Here is a 14,528-nt window from a genome sequence, read left to right as displayed (position 1 = left end):
ACACTTATAAAAAGCATCACAAAAGGTAGAGGACAAAATATGTTTAAAGACAGGCCATCAACCCTTACATACATAGAATGAGACAACACCATAATAAGAACTCAAATAATAATAGAATTCCAAAACTTTAAACCTCTCCTGATATTTGTGGTTATACTAATATATCTCTTTCCATGCGAATAATCCTAAAACACTTGCCAGGGATGAGAGCTGCCTGGGATTGAATCCAAGAGAGAGAGTAAGCTGAAACTAGATTATACCATCAGTTTTGCCACTAATGTTCTCTAGGACTTGGGGTCAGTGGCTTAACCTCAGAGCATCTTAGCTTACCCATCGGCAAAAGAACCTCAATGGCTTTCCTGCCAAACTCTAAAAGAAAATGAAAAGATAAGCTAGAAACTGCAAATCACTCTGAATCCCTCAGGTAAAAGTCCTATAAATATTTATTACTGCTATTATTATTACAGTAAAACATGCTTCAGCCCCAGATACAACTATTTCAACTACACATGCCATGCAACCAGGGAAAGGAGACAAAAGCTTGCTTTCACTAAGTAGCCATATGAACCAGAATCTAGTCAGCATTCACCTGTGTAATATTTTTAAATGTCCACAATATGTTAATATATTAAATATATAAAAGACACAGCCTGTACTTTAAGAGGTATGCAAGGTAAAAGGGAAGACAGGGCAAAACATAAAGAATAGTAAGACATAAAAACAAACAACAAGAAATGCTGTTAAAAAAAAAAGAACGAACAATGTAGATGAATCTCACATGTATTTAACAAGTGAAAGTGAACAGATCTATACTGGATGATTCCATTTATAGGAAGTTCAAGACTGGGCACAACTAATCTATTATTAGAAGTCAAAGAGTGGTTGCCTCTTAGATCTCGATCCAGGTGGTGGTTTCCTGGGAAAGAACATATGTAAAAATCCATCGTCCTACACACTTAAGATGTGTGCCCTTTATGTACATTATATCACAATTTTTTAAAATTTTTAAATAAAGCAAAGCTATAGGTGCCTTAAGTTTGACTGGGCATAGTTCTGTGGAATTATAATGATGGATGTCAGGGGGATGCAGGAGTGGCTGGAGTAGCACAGAAGGGTAGGGTCCCTCAGACAAGGTTTTAGGAGTGTGGTTTCCATGTGATGAGGGACTTGATTTGGCAAAGAGGAAGGTAGAGAGCACTTCCCACAAAGGAATAGCAAAAGGTGCCCAGATGGTCCAAGACTATGTTTCCAAGTCATCAAAAACACCATGGACCTATGACTACAATGGAAGGTTCAAGAGTGAAAGATCTGGCAAAATGCTCTCAGCTGAACAAATAGCGAACAGTTCTATGACTCAAGAATTTTGGTGACATAAGCTATCCCAAGACAATAAATCCAAGATTTAGGGTGAGAATATTTAAAGTCTTCTCAGAACTGGAGAAAGTTGGAACTCAAACAACTGTTTGTGTCTACAGACGTGTCAGATGCAGTCATCAAAATGGCATCTATTTATTGCGAGAGCATTCTGAGAAGCAGCCATGGGCAAATCAGCTGCATGCACATAAGAGGACGAGCACCTTTCTCTATCCACCTCTCACATTTACCATGTCTTCAAATAATAAGATTGGGAGAAGGGCTGAGCTCCCTGAAGCAGAGCCTGAGACCGGAATTCAGGGATACGTGATTTACCAAGGACGTACTTGAAAGAAAAGAGCTGTCAGGAGGTGAGGGAAGCAGGCTGGGGAAGAGGAGAGATGAAGAGTGGAGGAGGGGAGGCCCCTGCAGAGGTGTACCCCTTTAAGCAAGGAGTTTAGTCTTTTGTACCCATCCTGTCAATCCTTTACTACAGGCTGGGTGGAGAAGACATTAACCTCCCACAAAGAGGCTCCAGATAGCCAAGGGCAATTCTTTGGAGAAAGGGATGTTGTGCCAACCTGGTAGAGGGATCTAGGCTGGACATTGTCCACTACGGTAGCTACTTGAGCACTATGTCCACCATCTTTTTTTTTTTTAATTTACTTATTTTATTTATTTATTTTTGGCTGCGTTGGGTCTTCGCTGCTGCGCACGGGCTTTCTCCAGTTGCAGCGAGCAGGGGCTACTCTTCGTTGGGGTGCGCGGGCTTCTCATTGCGGTGGCTTCTCCTGTTGCAGAGCACGGGCTCTGGAGTGCAGGCTCAGTAGCTGTGGCACACGGGCTTAGTTGCTCCATGGCATGTAGGATCTTCCTGGACCAGGGCTCGAACCCGTGTCCCCTGCATTGGCAGGCGGATTCATAACCACTGCGCCACCAGGGAGGCCCAGTCCATCATCTTTAAATTAGCAGTTCATGTCAGCAATCAGACCAGCCCATCACTTTCACACTGTCCTCGTGATTTGCACAGCCACTGTCTAAAAAAAAATCATTGGGTTTTCCTACAGAAGAAATCGCATCTCAATACCAAAGACGTAGATTAGTTTCAGTGATACTTCAGATCTCTTGTGTTAGGAGCAGTAGTAAAACAAAGTGATTATAATTAATGCTAGGCAGTGGCAATAGGCTCCAGTTTGCCTTCAGAAAAGAATTTCCTTCAGATCTCAGGAAATTTGGGAGTAAGAGAGAAACAATAAAATTCGGGAGGGGGACAGAAAGTGTCTTCTCTCAAGCCATAAATCATAGAAATTGAATTAGATCACCTCAAATTGAGGGACAAAAAGCCAGTTATAGATCCATTTCACGACACTGGCTGACATGGATTCCATTTGTGACTCGCTGAGTAGCATTACTTATTCTGAGTGCTCCTCTGACAATGCAAGCACTTAACATGAAGACGTGTAATATTACAGGAGGACAGAGGAAAAAGCAAAGTCTGACGGTTTGCCTAGAAAGCAAACTCTGAGTGTCAAGCATTTCTAAAGCCCGCTCTCAGGGTCTCTGTTAAATTCTGCTTTTTGCAGAGCTCAAAATTTATAAAAACCTATTCTCTTTCCAGATACAATTAACACAATCAAACCATTTTAATCTCAACCTTAGGGCAATAGATCACTATAAGGCTAACCACATGGTAACCAGATGAGGCAGGGATCCAGCCCTAGGTGGGGGTCAGGGGGAGCGGAACTGCAGAGAGGGGCTAGGACCTGAGAGCTACGGCCTCCAGGTGAGGACCGCACCCTCTTGGAAAGCAAGCAGGATGAATAAATACCCCAACTACTCAGGTCTCCTACCTTCTGATCACCTGTCAGTGCCACCCTTGTCTGAATCCATCCAGAAGCCAGGGAATCAGGGTCTCCCCCATGCAGTCCACACCGGCACAGAGCAGGCTGGGGAAGGGTGGCGACTGGACCTGGGCAGCAAACAGAGAATATCCAGCACGGTATCCCACTATCCTAAACATGCAACTGATACCTTTTATAAACAGTTTAGCAGTCACAGTTCAAAAAAAAGGAGCTAGCTCCTTCAACTTATTCCTTGGGGGAAGCGCTTCCTGTATCATTGATAATAACAACGGCTAGTTATTTTAGTTTATTTCATCCTCATAATAACTCTGTGTGGTGGGTAAAATTGCTTTGTTCTGTAAATTATCAACTTGAGGCTTAGAGGGACTAAGGAACTGACTTCACGCTACACAGCAGTGAAGGGAAGGAGCAGTGACGAGACCCAAGAACGCTCTGATGTCATAGCCCACAGACTCTCCTCTGTCCTTCTTCCCTATGACAAAGATGCTGCCATTGTTCAGAACACTTCAGAAGCCCTCCTCTGCATTGCTTTTAAAGGGCTCGTAGCAGCCTTCCCGCCTCCCCCGAATCAGTCACGTTACTTTATAGTCACACACTTTTAAGAACAGCCAAAGAGGATGGTGATGATTCATCCTCATCACGTTCACCAGACGATACTTGAGTATTTCTAAAAGTCAAATTAGATTCACCCTCTAAGGACTGAGGATATTAAAAGTGAGCTCTGAATGGTAACTCCCAAAGAGAAGTCTCAAAAGCAACATCTGTAATGCCGGACATCTCGATTGAGAAAGTGGTGCCTTTAAAACTGACAGCAGTTGTCCCACGACATAATCCCAGGCCTCCTAGAGAGGCCCACTGCTTATCTACAGGAGCTGGAAAACTGGAAACAACCTAAATCTTTAAGAGCAAACGTGTTTGTGTACTACCTGCCTCGAACCCACCCTACCCTTCATCAGATGGAAACCAACATAGAGACAGGAGCCGGCTGCCTTGCCCACCTGCTCTACACAGCTCTGTGCACGGACACTGGCACATGATAGACCCTCAGATATCTGTTGAATGAATGAATGAATGAATGAATGGAATTCCTCTTCCTCCCTAGAGCATAACCTTTGTGTAAATATCCCAGATCCTTTTGTGTCATTCTGCATGAGGAAGAACTGACAATAACGATGAATACAAAGTGTTTTGTTCCCTCACTTATGAAGCCAGCCAAATCACCGACAGAATTACCTGTGGGAAGGTAACAAAATAAATACAGTGACCCCCTACTCCTCCATCCTCTACACCACACTCCCACACCAGCTTCCCTCTCTCCCTCACACACTCAAGTGTCAAAACAATCACCAGTTCTGTCTGGCAGACATCAAGCATCCTTTTCTTACAGGCCATCCAAAAAATAATGAGTATTATTACATCTCCTCCACGGCCATGTAATCGTCTGATACTAAAAATGCTAAGAGAGATGGCGTTTTGGTGGTTCACATCTAAAATTTAGACAATCAACCATGAATGCCTCAGGCTGATCACATGCTGGGAGAAGCAATAATAATACGTCTGGCCAGATTTCCCTGCCAACTGGAAGGCCCAGGTTGGGGAGCAGATGTGCTGTGGAGGTGATACATTTGGTTTTCAGTGGGGAGGGTCTGTGGGTCTCATCTGTCTTCGGCACCCCTACTGGTCAGCTCAGAGCTCAGCGCTAATGCCAGCTGCTTAAGGCCCTGCTCCTGTGTGAATCCTCCAGTCACATGGAAAGAAGCGTACCCTAGGAAGGAGACGGCCCTGTAGCGTTCTGTGCCCTAGTGGCGCCGACAGGCTTTATTCACAGGCCCCTCTTTTTGACGTAGCGTCAACCCCACCTTTCCCCACAGCCAGAGTTTGGTGGCCTTCTTTTAGGTGTTTGCAGTGTTCCCTTGTTATGCTAGGGAAGTCTAGCTCCTGCTTATACAATCAGCCTGTGTCGGCTGGAAGCCACAAATGACCAGCTGCAGAATCAATAGGCCTCTGTTGCTGCCACACGAGGGAGACCCCGAGCTTATCAGCAGCATCATGATAAGTACCTATTTGCCTGACATCTCCTCAATCAATAACTTTGTTATTGTTTGCATTATCTGACTATAAGTCTGGTCAATATACCCAGCTAATGGGTAATATGAGCCAGGATTGCATTTCAATTTTTGTTTTCAAGTTTAACTCTCTCTGCGCCAGCTGGAAGGAGTCACCAAGTGAACCTCGCCAGCTCCACGTCTGCCTTTGCTGAGCTTCATTCAACCCTCCAAGACATGGGCTGTCTTGAGACAAGGAAATTAATGTTGCCCAGGTCTAAACCAAATTGAATAAACCCTGCCTCTCTTTGCTATTATTTTTATTAGGTTTTCACAAGGATGGGCAGATGGTTTTGTGTGTGTGTGTGTGTGTGTGCGCGCGTTTCCTTCACTTACTGCACTGGAGAGAAGAAAATCAACTAGCTAGTGTATGGATCAAGATGTACAATGCAAATGGTATTAGCTGGTTGAAAACTGGGTATGGGTCTAAACAGGTTTTGAACCCATCTACATGATTAGCCGAAGATAGATGTAGTAACACCATAAAATAAATAAAGGAAATAGAATAAAAATAAATATTCTGGAATCGTGTCACAAATCAGCTCTGTGCACCACATCAGAAAGGCCCCAGCCATTGTGTGGTGAGAATGACTAGCAGATGGCCCGGCACACGGAGGTGGCTCCAGCTGGCCCCTCACGCATCTCAGGATTTCACAAGGCTCTCAGAGGAGATCAGGCCCAAGAGGTTATGACTAATCATAAAAAAAGAAATAAAACTTGTAGTAACAACAGTGTGCAAGGCACAGAATGCTTTGATTTTCTTGTCACATTAAAAATATTTACTGGTTTCTCCAGTCCAGATTTAGTGGCAACCCCAAGTACAGAGGGAATAAACAAATTACTCACTTGCCAGAGCGAGCCTGGTAGTATTCATCGCCTACTTCATCATTCTGCCTTTGGGTGCTTTTTCTTTTTTTTTTTTTGATTGGTTATAGTAAGTTATTCATATATACCTGCATTGGTAATGGGGTATAAATATATAGATCACAGGAAGGTTTCTTTTTTAATAAATGAACTTTAAGAGCGTGCTACAGGATTTTGAAATGGCAAACTGCCGCGTCCTGGTTCACGGACTCGTGGAAGCCCAGGGCCAGCCCCCGAGCGCGTGCAGCCGGGCCCCCGAGTTTACAGCTGAGGGACGGCCCGAGTCAAACCGCGCGTCACCTCAGCCTCAGACCCAACTCCCTGCCCTCAGCAGCTCCCCTGCTCAGCAGGTGTCCCACACACCTTTCCACTCAGCTGGCCTCATTTCCCCGCTTCCCATCCCTCAGCTGTGCGTTTCTTCTCCATTCACGGGAGAGGGCACGGGGCCGGGGACGAGGGGGAGCCGCTTGGAGTGAGGCAGACACTTGACCTCTTTCACAAACCCTGAGGGTCGTTCAGGCTGTCTTTGTAATTTTCAAGGGAGAGGAAACCAGGAAGAAAAGAAGAAGGTGCCAGAGAGGAAGGGGTCAGATAAAAAAAGTAGGGAAGGGGAGTGGTTTTCATCTATGTACTCAGACACAGGAGATGCGAGTAAACGCCTCCCCCCAAAGCTCTCCTTCCCTCCTCCTCTGACTATGAACTTAACCTAAAGTCCTAACAAGAATTGATCAGCTAACAAATAGATCCAAAGGGGCTAACAGGGTTGATGTGGATGTATCATGGGCAATAATGAGTCATGGAAAATTATGAATGAGAAACAAGTGTAATCAATATGTGACAATAGATGTGAGGGGGGATGGTAACGATTCCAAGGCACTGACTCCTTTGTTTCACATCAGGACTGATGGAGTTTCGGACACCCTACCCCCAAACCGGCACCTTGGTGCCTTGAGTATTTTAAGCTGACGGAGTGTGAGGAAACAGTGGGTGCAGGAAGGACCCTCTGGCCTCCTTCCCGTGCCTGTCTCTGCTGAAGCAGGGCACAGCCTCACGTGAGAGGTGTCCTCCCCGTACCTGGAGGGAGGAACGGAGCATCCTTACCTCCCAAGATGGGAAGAATCCCACCCAGCAGGCCTGGCTAAGCCCCCCAGTCACTACCTTCAGCTCACACTCTTTGCCCCGCCATATCCCTCCACAGCTCTCCACTCCTCATCCAACCTGGCATAAAACACTCAGTTTTAACCATTTCTTCAGGCCCTCATTTCCTGATGGAGGCTCCCATGCCACATAAAACTCATATTAAATGAATGTGTGTAGTTTTCTCCTGTCCATCTGTCTTTGCATCAGTTTAATTTTCGGACCCAGCCAGGGACGCTACAAGGGTCGAGGAAAACTTTCTTCCTCCCCACGTGACACGTACCACCAGAGCCCGTGTGATCTAGACCGGGATGTACCACGGTGACCTACACTGATCTGCTGGACTGAATTAGTTACGTCTTCAGCCTTCTTGTCTTCTGGCTAAAACCAAATGCTGTGATTTCACGTTTATGTCCTGCTCTTTTTCTTTCAGTCGTGTGATCCTGTCTTTAAATTTGGGGAGATGGGGAGAGAGGAGGCCACTGAGAGATGCTGCATGAACGGTGATCTCGTAGCCCGTGAACCTCAGAGAGACTTCAGTGAGAAAGCAGGGACCCACTGGGTGTGCGGGCCTTCCTGCGTGTGCCCTGCCGAGTTGGTGACATACTCGGTACCCCAGCCCTACTAACGACATTCTCATTGTCCCTTCTGTGTGGACGGGCTTTCCTCTGTGGCAGACTCCATGGTCTAGGATCCCAAACTCTGACCAGGTTTCCTCATTCATGAACTGGTAGGTTTTAGTTAATGATTTACGCTTTCAAACACTGAGTCTCCATACAGGATTGACTCGAGGCTTCCCAAGTGCCTGCTGGTGAATAACAGGATTCTGCAGAAATAAGTTCTTTTTAAAAAGTCTGTCCTTGGCACTGTAATCTGAAACACAGCAATTCAGCCTCTCTGGCCATCTTCACGTGTCTCTTGCCCACAGAATTAAGTCGGAAGATCAGAGCCGTCATCTGTCTCCACATGTGATTTCTTGCTTGTCAGCTGGACAGGGAAGTGCCTCATTCGAGTATATTGACGTTAGTCCTACTAACACATTTCCAAGTTCTCTAGCTGCCACGTTACTTGAACCGGGTCAACTCGGGGAGGGAGAGGTTTGCTTTTCCTTCCTGTAACCTCAGGACTGATTTAATTAAGCATCTCCTCCAGCCCCGATTTATAGTCTGAAAAGTGTTCTCACAGCAGCCTTTCGACGTGCTATGTTTTTCAATGAGCTGAAATGCAACGTTAAGTGGAAACACCATTCTGAGTATCTGCTGCCACCCTGAGAGCAGTTCCAACAAGCGCATTAGTCTCCGAATGCTTAAGGGCAAAGGGTTGAATAAATGAGTGGTGGTTTCCTTTAGTAACTTAGCACAGTTCTACAAGTCAGAGGAGAGGATGACTAAATTCCCCATGGGCTCCTGGGGAGGGCAAAGCTTCACCCCAGCCTCCTGCTGTGAGGAAATAACCGTTTGAACCTTATTTTATAAATCACAAATTCTTTTTTTTTCCAAGCTTAAAACTAAAAATAAGAAAACCCTAACACATAGGGGTGGAGGGATAAAGGAGAAAGGATGTCACAGCGTAACTGTCCTCAGTCTGTCCCTAGGGACTTTTTGTTCTACCATCAGGCCCCAGATGTCCTCCCCGTTTGACAGTCCTGACCCCCCCAACCTGCCACCTAGGAATGAATGAAGCCAAATTTCCCATAGGAAATGCCCTTTCCTAGTCTCTCAAAGGCTTCCACCTCAAAATGAAATCTGACAAAAGAAACAAATTAGATTAAATCGCAGCGCTAAGGGCTTCAGATTCCTCAGCTAAAAGACTCAGCAGAGCTGTTAGGACTAAGCAAAATCATCTTCTGCAACCTGGGGGGAAAATACAGTTTCCTTTCCTTCAGCTGTTCTTGCTGGCCGTGGTACAGTTTTCAATATCATCAGAAGACAATGAACAGGCAGTGGGAGATGGAAGGACCAAGGGAAGGACATCAACCCGAGTTCCCACAGAAGCCAGGCCAGTAACATGTGTGAACGAAACTGGATCAGTGAGAAATTTCGCATGATCGCTCCAGATTTTTAAATGTTAGCAATCCATTCAATTAAAAACAAAAAATCCACCGTGGTTCCTTCAGTGTTTATTGAGCACTCTCTATCTTATGCATCCATGCTGTTATTACCTTCTGTTCGCCAATGGGGAAAAGCAAGTCTCTAAGTGGCAGAACCAATACCTGCCCACAGCTTGGGCAACATTTTACCCACGAAACTGCCTGGGAGTTTTATAGATAGAGATACAGAGGAGCCCCCGGGGTTAACTAATGTGACCAGGATCATAAAAGAGTCGGGTGAATTTTTTTAAAATAAATCATCAAACTACAGAAACTGAGAGGAGAATGTGAATGAGACATGCTGGAAAAGAAAAGAGAAAAAATGAAACATAAGATAGGTGCCATCGCTGGATGACAACAGCCTGATCCTAATGGCTGAGGTAAAGATGCTTTATTGAAAAGACTGCAGATTTTCAAACGTAAATAACGCTGCTTCTATTATTAGTCCTTGTGTTTGAAACCGAAAGGTGGAAGAAGCTCAGGATGTATCTGCGAGCTTCAGATTTAGTCTTCATTCTGGGATTTATGTAGGCAATGCTGCCCTCTCCTGGCCAATGTCTTAATAACATGATTCTGTGTTTAAATCGGAACATTTTTTGTTCCTATTTTCCCAAAGTACTTTGAAGAATTTTGCATCCATTTAGCATCACATATAGGCATATGATATATTATTTACACAGCACAATATCCTCTCAAATTTTTTTTGAATTTTAGAATTTTATTTATTTTTTATACAGCAGGTTCTTATTAGTTATCCATTTTATACATATTAGTGTATCTATGTCAATCCCAATCTCCCAATTCATCCCACCACCACCCCCACCACCACCACTTTCCCCCCTTGGTGTCCATACTTTTGTTCTCTACATCTCTGTCTCTATTTCTGCCCTGCAAACCGGTTCATCTGTACCATTTTTCTAGGTTCCACATACTCTCAAAGTTTTATATATAACTTGGGATTGGGTTTGTATCATTTTTACATGTGTTTTATAGAGAACTGGAGGAAATAAATGGAAAATAAATCACATTACTACTGGGCTCCTGAACTTTCAGAACTCAGTTCCTCAGGGAAGAAATGTTTTTCTCATGACAGAAAACTTAGACGAGCTCCAGAGCAGAAAATATTTGAGTGTCTCTAATCTGAACACTATCTGACAGAAATGACTATGCCATTCCTTTCTAAGGAAAAGGGGTTATTATATTTGAAGGAAACAACAGATCAGTTCATAAATATATTTTTAAGTAAAAGCAACGGTTGTTGGTGGTGAACAGAAAATCACCTTCTGGTTTCCTGCAGGGACAGATCATTTATACTTGGAGAAATCGCAGACCACGAAGAGATTGTCAGATAAGAGTTACCACACCAAGAGTAGACACTGCAAGGCAATTTTCTTAGACCTGAGTGACAGCTCTCAGAACCACTAACAGAAGCCTGCTGCCTCCCAGCCTGTGCCATGAGCACCTGTCCTGTGAGAGCCACACCTACATGGAAGTCATGATGTGGACGGCGGGTAGACCATCTAGTGACCCTAAAGAGAGAAAATGCCTTTTACAGAAATAAGGTTGGGGAGCATTGTGCAAAGAGGAAGAAATGGAGCCACCATCAAGGTCCCTCTTGAAGAATATATGCAAGTGAGAGGGGAATGTTCACTCACCAAATCCAATTGTTATTCTTGGTGGAACTCTAAATCTGAAAATATATGGAAGCCGAAGCTCAAAAATGCCAAGAGTAGACTGAGACCTGCAAGGCACACTTCATTTGCTAACATACTAGCGTGGCTTGTTTGTTTGCTCAGAATATTTTACATAATAATCCAATGTTTGCTTTCTCAGTAACATCAGAAGACCTGGCACCACTGGTGCTCTCTTTCCACTAGAGCTGAGGAGTGGCAGCCCCCTTGGATGGAGCATGCCCACTGTTGTTTGCCAAAGTCCCCACCACTCCCTGACACACACCCAGCCCTTTCCCTTGATTTACAGTTCTTGTCTGTGCCTTGTAGGCCTTTAAGTTATTTACCTTTCTGCTCTAGCTCAGAGAATTATGATGCACACATTTATTCGTTAGCAGCCACAGAGCTCAGCAAATTTAAATAGCACTCCAACTTGAGGGAGGGGAGGGCAAAGTTTGCAAGCACTAATTCTGGTTTATCTCTTTTCATTTCACCTACACTTTTCCTCCATTGTCTCCCTTCACGATTACAACTTCCCTAAGGGTTTTAGGCATTACTTGAGTTAAAAGTTGTCTCTAAAGCACCTCAAGTTTTGGTAAAGAAAGTTTTAGTATAAATCTATATTTAAAATAACTAAATCAGACTAATGGACAGCACATTGAATTAGGAAGCAGAAAACCTGGGATCTTATTTAAACATTTTCCCCTGATAAACTCTGGAGCATGAAGTAATCCACTTAAACCCTCTTTACTTTTTAATACTCCAAAAATAAGAGATAATACTACTCGTTCCTTCGACCTCACCGGGATTTTGTAACAATAACCATAAATCAGAAGACAGCTGAGTCTACAGAAGAAAATCCTATAAAGACCAAGACAGCATTACCATGATGCAGCAATAGATGTAAAGTAAATACTAGAGTGGTATTCAAAGACAAAAAAGAAGCTGTTTTGAAAAAAGAAGCTGTTGCTCTACAAACATATCTTTGGAGAATATACATCAAAATGTTAATAGCAGTTATATCTAGGCAATGGGATTTGGGATATTTCCCCCTTTGGCTTAACTCCAATTTTTTACTTTCCCTATAAGGAACATATGTAAGCTGTGTAGTAAAAAAATATAACAAACAATAATGAAAAAGACAGAGATTGGGAGAAAGAAAATAAAACTCTTTACGTTTTTAATTTTAATGGACTTGAATAATCACTGATTTCAACGGCAACCATATATAAAATTTCCTTTTACAGTAAGTATACGTCTTGTGTTAGAAATCTGAAAATTAGACATCTCCTGAGAAATATTTTTTACTATATTGCTAGCTAGCAAGCAAAAGGGACTAGTCAAGGTGAAGCTGTTGATTCGCTATTTTGTGCCTTCCCCTTCCTAATATTTATCTCATCAGAATCAATTAGGCAGACTGATCCAAGCACTACAGGAACTTTAACTTTCTGATTCCCTCTTTCATTACACACAAGGCGTGTGTAAATTTCTGTGCCTGTGTTTTCCATGTCAGAACATGGAGTGTCTAATTCTTAACATCCTCTAGTAATTTTGCACTTTGTAGAGAAACTGTCACTGTATTCCCCGTTCAAATACTGCTGTAAACCCATGGTTCTTAACTGAGGGAGATATTGCTCCCCAGGGGACATCTGCCCATGTCTGGACACATTTTTAGCTGCCGCACTGGAGGAGAGATGCTAATGGCGTCTAGTGGAGAGAGACCAGGGATGCTATTCCCATGTCCTGTAATGCACAGAACAGGCTCCACAATGAAGAATTAGTAATAATGGGTTGAGAAGTCTTGCTTAAGTGAAAAATGCCCTCAGTTCAGATACAGTAAGTATCATAAAGGTATTTCTGGAATCACAGGGATGAAGGTTAACAACTCTGTACCTAATAATCAAAATGGGGGGGGGGGAGGAGGGGGCACCATCTAGCAGATTTAAATTATCTGATAATTTGGTATTTTACAAAATATTTACTAGTCCTTTTCATAATAGCCATTGCTTACTGTCGAATGAGATTATTTCTTCTTAAGATTCCCATGTACTTGAACTCTGTAGAAGGTGACATCACAAAGAAAAATCAGGGAAAGAGTTGTGAAGAGCTCACTTTGTCACTGTTTACATTTCTCTTTACCCAGGAAGATGAGAGAAAGTGTGAACTCAATGCTTTGCTGGAGTAAAATGAAACCCACACCCTCAATATCAAAAATGCTGACAAGACATCACTCCCCTCAAATTCAGAGAGAAAACTACTCTCAACAAGAAATGTGGAAGCTCAGGGTTCTATAAATTTAAAAAATTTTTTAACTTATTCTGAAAAACAGTATCCTTAACAAAGGAGAATCAACTCTACACAAGAATTTTAAAAACACTCAGGTTGAAGTATAACAAAAGCAAGAAGATATGTTTAGACACAAATGCTATAACTGTTTTCCTTTGAAAATCACTCTCCAGAAATTTCTCCAATTAGGCAAATAAAAGAGTTTTATACACCTTCTCAGATTAGTTTATTAGTGTGGATTATTGTTCCTTTTGTGTTTGCAAACAGTTTAAATGGGGTTTCATCAGTCAAGGAATTATTCAGGATAAAAATTAGCAAGTTATTTTTGGGGCTGAAAATTTTTACTCACTTTTAAAAATCCTATTATCACTCTACCCAGAGATAAGTTCTAAAGTAAATGGGAAAAGGGAGAGAGAAAAGACTCATGGAGACTTTGCCTTTATTGTCTTTGAGCTGAATCCTTGATATTCATTATTAATATGTTATGTTCATAATAGTCATTAGAATTGAAATTCATTTGCCTGATTATTCCCTTTTTGACCCCAAGGTCACAGAGCATCCTATTTATAATTCTGGTTCATGAGGAAATTGAAGAAGGGGAAGAACACGCAATAGCCTCATTGCTCTGTTGATTAACCAGCTGAGTTGGGCCTCCGAACCCCTGACCTCACTCTCTAGATTTGGTACAGCAGAGCAGAGAGAGGGCTGAACATGCAGGAGAAGTCTGGGCAGAACGCTGGCCAAGTATGTGGTACTGGCTCTCATGTAGCTTAGATACCAGATACCAAGAGAAAAAAATAGATATGAGGACTAATGAAAGCCTAATAAAATCCATTTCAAACCACTGCAGAGTAGGGTCAAGAGTCCTGGGGAGAGTCCAAAAAGGGACATATGTGACAGCTGAAATCAACATCTCTCCCGACAGGTCCCATTGCTTTACTTTGATTGGCACCCAGCTCGAGAGCCCATCACACTGGTTTATGGCAATCAGTCCACAGGGCTGCTTCTCCCAGCCTCCGAAGACATCTTAGCTGCTCCCTTTGTCCCCTCTGGCCCCAAAGATGTCAAAGCAGACACAGGCAAAATATATGAGGAGGAGAGGGAGTTGAGGGGTGCGGGGAGAAGGGAAGAGGGAGGAAAGGGGAGGGAGTGATTATGGAAG

At 43.2% G+C, this 14,528-nt stretch overlaps 1 long non-coding RNA gene across 1 annotated transcript in view; it reads right to left on the bottom strand.

Moving 5' to 3' along the window:
• Positions 1-1,485: 1,485 nt before the first annotated feature.
• LOC137764777 (uncharacterized) overlaps positions 1,486-14,528 on the bottom strand; it is a 61,919-nt gene continuing 48,876 nt past the window's right edge. Inside the window, exons 3-4 of the long non-coding RNA XR_011074057.1 lie at positions 3,204-3,322; positions 1,486-2,390 (exon numbers count right to left, since the gene is read on the bottom strand). This is a non-coding gene — a long non-coding RNA (uncharacterized lncRNA). The remainder of the gene's footprint in view (positions 2,391-3,203; positions 3,323-14,528) is intronic.

Source organism: Eschrichtius robustus, chromosome 5 (genome assembly GCF_028021215.1).
Source record: "Eschrichtius robustus isolate mEscRob2 chromosome 5, mEscRob2.pri, whole genome shotgun sequence".
In the NCBI taxonomy this organism is placed as follows: Eukaryota; Metazoa; Chordata; class Mammalia; order Artiodactyla; family Eschrichtiidae; genus Eschrichtius; species Eschrichtius robustus.
The sequence above is the reverse complement of the archived record's forward strand: the minus strand, read 5'-3'. Positions and strand labels throughout refer to the sequence as shown.